The sequence below is a fragment of the Talpa occidentalis genome, unplaced genomic scaffold, assembly GCF_014898055.3.
Source record: "Talpa occidentalis isolate TD23 unplaced genomic scaffold, MPIMG_talOcc4v2.1 talOcc4.18, whole genome shotgun sequence".
NCBI lineage: Eukaryota > Metazoa > Chordata > Mammalia > Eulipotyphla > Talpidae > Talpa > Talpa occidentalis.
Genome location: NW_023601851.1, coordinates 10210494 through 10215751, shown reverse-complemented (window position 1 = coordinate 10215751; position 5258 = coordinate 10210494).

Here is a 5258-nt window from a genome sequence, read left to right as displayed (position 1 = left end):
ATAAGGACCTTCCCAGACAAACAGAAACTCCGGAATTTCATTATGACTAATCCCCACTCCAAAAAATACTACAAGTAATCCTAAAGCCAGAACCTCAGAGGGACGAATAACAACAAAAGAAGGCCAAAAAAAAAGTTATTAAAAGAATAAATAAATAAAATCAAAGGAAAGACAAACACAATGGCAAATACAGATGCTAACATATCAATATTAACTCTCAATGTAAATGGACTAAACTCTTCAATAAAAAGACACAGAGTCGCATTCTGGATTAAGAAACAAAACCCAACCTTTTTTCTGTCTCCAGGAAACACATCTAGCTACAAAAGATAAAAATAGACTCAAAGTTAAAGGATGGAAAACAATCCTACAAGCAAATGGACCAAAGAGAAAGCAGGAACAGCTATACTTATATCAGATAAAACAGATTTCAAACTCCAAAAGATAAAAAAAGACCTGAATGGTCACTACATTATGATCAAGGGGACAATACTTCAAGAAGAAATAACACTCATTAATATATACTCACCAAACGAAGGAGCACCAAAATATATTAAAAAAAAAAAAAGGCATTCAAGCAATTTGGTTAAAAAAAAAAAAAAGTTGCCCTCCAAGGCAATTGGCCTGTACCCTGGTTCATGTATAAATAAATAAATAAATATTTTTAAAAAAATAAATAAAAAATATACAATTTTGAGAAATATTTATTCTAAAGGAATTAGTAAAACCAGTATCTACATTTCATCAATAAAAATGTCTCAGTATTTTCACAGATAGACTAACTACTTTTTAAAAAAATAACTACTTTTTAAAACTAATGCACATGACCAATATTTTAAAAAAAGAATCAAAAAATATCCATTTCTATCACTGTCTAATGCCTTAGGAGTATTAGTTATAAATGACACCTCAGTGAGCCCTGCTCCCACGACCAACGTCAGTGTCAGTCTGGTATTCCCAGCAAGGCTCCTGGCGGGGACCTGCTTCAGGGCCCGGGGGCATGGTTGTGTCAGTGAAGTGGACCTGATCTGTGTGGCCTCGAGCAGACTGAAAAACACGTTCTCTTTGATTAGAGGTCAGGGTGGAAGAGAGGATAATGTGTAATCATGACACCGAAGGTTATAGGTGTAACCTTAGGTGTAACCTTGGTAAGATAACGGAATTCTTTGGTGTAGTTAGTGGGATCATTAGTGAAAGAGCCGAGACACTTTTCAATCTGGGAGAGATCAGACAGAGGGAAAGGATCGTGGACTCCACCTACTCCTTCAGTCCCCGCAACCTCCCTAAGGGGACAAAGAGGACGACTGTGAGAGCAGGTGTGGCGGCTGGGAGGTGGAAGGGGCCCAGGCCTGGGAAGCTGAAGGAGGTGAAGACTGAACATCTAGAGGATCAGAGAATGCAGAAGAGTGGTCTGGAGAGGGTGAAGAGTGAGAAGAGTCTCGAGACTTGGGAAGTAGAACTGGTTTGCAGGAGGGAGGGACTGGAGCGCACGAGAAAGCAAGCCTGGACATGAGGGATCTCTGACCATGTTCCATTGCGGTGACAGAAACTGTTCAGGTCTGTAAGGACCGTGAAATGGAAAGTGCCCTGTTCTGGCCAATGAGAGCCATTCTCCAATGGGCACTGAGGCTGGGCAGTGTTGCAGAAGAAGACTAGACGCTGAGGCGCAGATCTGGCCTGAGCCCCAGCAGATCGAGGTTTGAGAGATGGCGTCCCAGAGGGATAACTGGGCTCAGCTTGGAATGTGAGGACCCAATGGCTAAGTTGGCTCCTCTCCTGAACGAATGGGGGTACAGACTCAGGAACGCAGTTTTCCATGACCTCATCTGACCTTTGGGGGCACAGGACCCGAATCGCGGCGTCCCACGACCCGGTCCTGGCCTTTGGAATTGGGGCAGGCGAGCGAGGGGGACATCTCCACCGCTCGGTTGACACCCGGACTGGGACAACTGGGCCGGACGGGTGTCCCCAAATCCAGAACCAGGAGCAATGGGGGTCAGCTGGCATAGGACTTCGGTTCAAGGAATAGTCAACCAGGATGGGGGTGAGGAGAGGAGCCGGGTAACCAGGGGTGAGGGCCTCCCAGGAAGGAGGGTCAGGCAGGTGACTCACCCCCAAGGATCAAGGCCTGTGGTGGATGTGCGGCGTCTACAATGGAGAGGAGAGTCCCAGGGACAGGGAGGCGGCCCTGGTGCCAGGGAACATAGCCTTCTGGGTTTCGGGCACCAAGATGAAAGGTTTGGCGTGGCAAAGAAAAGGGGAGCCAGGCTAAACTTTCTCAAAGGAAGGGAAAACTCATTGTGCCCCAAGGCGAGCTTTGCTGACCCAAGGTGGGTTGTCCCTGAAGTCACGCCCGTTGTGGGGGGAGATGTCATTTCATAGGGTGAGGAGACGTTAGGCAGGAAAACTGGGTTGGTAGCGGGGAAACAGGCTTAGGGGGAACAAAGTTGTTTTTTTCGTGGAGCCGAGTTGTTTTCTCCTGCTTATGGCTTCAGTTTCGGTTTGATGGAATCAGGGGTACTGGTGTTAGGGCCATCTTATTGTTTGTATGTGGGCTTCCCCATTCCTGGCCCCTGCATCGACCTTTCATACCAGCCTTTTGTTGATAGGAAAAGGGGCGACGGTTCTTTCTTTGGCTACTTCCTGCTGGACGGGGGCGAAGACCAGGGTGGGGCTCAGGCCTGGTTATGAGACGGTCTTTGCAGGGACGCGAGGATATGGGTGGAGGAGTTGGTTAAAGGTGCTACGGGGCAGTCTTGGATCTGGTGTTGGATGAAATGCAGTAAGCATGGGGCAAAAAGAAAAAATAAGGTTAGGATCAGAGGCCCTGGAAGTGCTCATACGTTGCCTGAGGCTGTACTGATCTGGAATCTCTAGGCATCGACAGAAGAACGGGATGTGGCTTGAAGTGATGGGATTAGAACAGAGGAGAGAGAGTCAGAGGGCCTCTGCTCTGCAGGCTGAGTGGAACCTGGACCAGGGGCGCAGTGATGCGTACCCGAGTTGGGCCCAGCACTTGCATACATACTGCTTGTCCACAGGGACCGGTTTGACCCTGCAAAGCTGATGCCAAGATGTGTTGCCCAAGACCTTGACAGCCATTTGTGTAGTCAGGATGATCGTGTGTGGACCCATCCACTTTGGCAGAAGTGATTTTGGAGAGATGGCTTTCATAAGAACCTGGTCTCTAGGACACAGCAGGTTGACAGGTGCATCAGGGACGGAGGCACAGGTTGTGGCAGACAACGGTCTGCGTGTTCTTGGAGCAGCTGTCTGAGCAAACAGCAGTATGGAAAATATCCAGCCAACAGTGTAGGTTGGACGGGGAGCTCATGGTTAGTAAGAGGAGGTCTGCCATACATCCATTCAAAGGGGTAAGGAACAAGGGGCCTCAAGGGGTGACTCAGAAGTTCATTAAAGCCAGTGGGAGCAGCTCCACACAGAATTTCCGCAGCTCAGTGGAGAGTTTGGTTAGGTGGTCTCTGGTCAGACCATATACCCGTTCTACCTTACCAGAGGATTGCGGTCGGGAGGGAATGTGTAGTTTCCAGGTGATGCCCAGGGAGGAGACCTGTGGAGTAATCTTTCAGATAAAGGCAGGTCCACTGTCCGACTGGTGATGGTGTCCACCATAGAAGAAGAGGGTGTTATCTGCGTTAGGGAGTGGAACACCCGTGAGGCTAGCAGGTTGGAGAGTCATCGATTGGGAGAGGGAGATGAGAGGGTCTTTGACAAAGAGTAGAAATCTAACAGACAAGAGGTGATGGAGGGGAGAGAGCCTGGTAAATGAGTTGGTTGTGGAGCTGATGTGGAGAACTACATGTACAGGTTGGCCCAGTGTGGGTTTTAAGGCCTGTCTAGCGAGACGAGCAGCTGCCACAAGTGTGCGCAGGCGGGCCTGCCATCCTCTTACAGTGGGATCCATTTGTTTAGAGAAATAAGCAACTGGTCACTGGACAGCCCAGGTTGGCGCAGACCCCTAGAGCAATGCCCTGTTGCTCATCTGTCAATTACAGGAATGGCTTTCCCGGGTCTGGGAGAGTGAAGGCTCATGTCAGAGAGCTTTGCCTGGATAAAGCAGAGAAAACAGGGTGCAGAAACAAAGAAAAGCATCATCATGATCACTGGGACTACTAGGGGCAGGATCCATGATGTCCTGGCCTACGTTCGGCTGACGAGTTAGTGATCAGAGGGGCTTTGCTGGTCGATGAGCAAGCCCATGAATGTGTTGGAGGAGGGGGAGACACCAGAGTACACACGATTTCTCACCAAAATCTCTCTCTCAGACCTTCAAACAATTTTCTTTTGTTTCTTTCTTTCTAATGCCATTTCATTTTACCCATCCTGCTTTACATTGTCTTAAGGCCCTTCAGAATATCCCTCTTCCATACATTTCTTTTTTCAAACGCACATACCTCACCTCACTTGCATTTACCAGACATAGCAAAACCTTGTTTTAGAAGGGAATTGAACACCATCTAAACAATGATGAAAAAACACAAACTTAAGGTAGATAGCCCCTGTAGCTTTTCGCTCCTGTCCCCAGTGATTAATTGGCAGAGAATGGTGTCCAAAGCCTGAATCTGTTGGGTGATATTATTTTTCCACTTTGGCTAAGGTCACCCTGCAGGGTTTGAATCCAGGGAGGAGGAAGGGGTGGGTGGCCATCTGGAGAGGATTTTTACAAGGGGAAATTCCAGCTGGGCTGACACTGTGTAAGAATCCCAAGCTGCAAAAGTTCGAGGTGACAATGCTCACTGCGGGACTGAGATTGATCATAGCCTAGGGCTTCCTGGTGTAGGAAGATGTGCAGATTTTCCAGCTGAGCAAGTCGTGTGGAGTAGGGGCTGGTCTGTGAATAAACACTGTCCACCTTGAAGAGTCCTGTTTGGATTCTAATATACTCGTCCCGAGTCTTTCTTAAGAGGAGCTAGAGACCCTCTCTATCTGCTCCTTGCAACCTGCACGATTACCACCTGGGCCCAAGCCTTTGCAAGAGCTCCTGCATCCTCTATGCCATCCCCGTGCCCAGGATAGAGCAGCAGGTCTCTCCCAGCAAAGGGGCAGTATGGTTCTCAGGGAACTGAGCCTATGATGAGGGAGAGAGGTCCAGGTTTCCTGCCTCTGGCCCTGGGGCCTCTTGACCCGGGGCCATCCACACAGCCTCATACCCCTCCTGGACCCTGTACCTGTTCAGCTCTACCCAGCCCCTCCACACCCCACCACTCTCCCGCTCTGCTCCCCTCCAGGTATTTCAC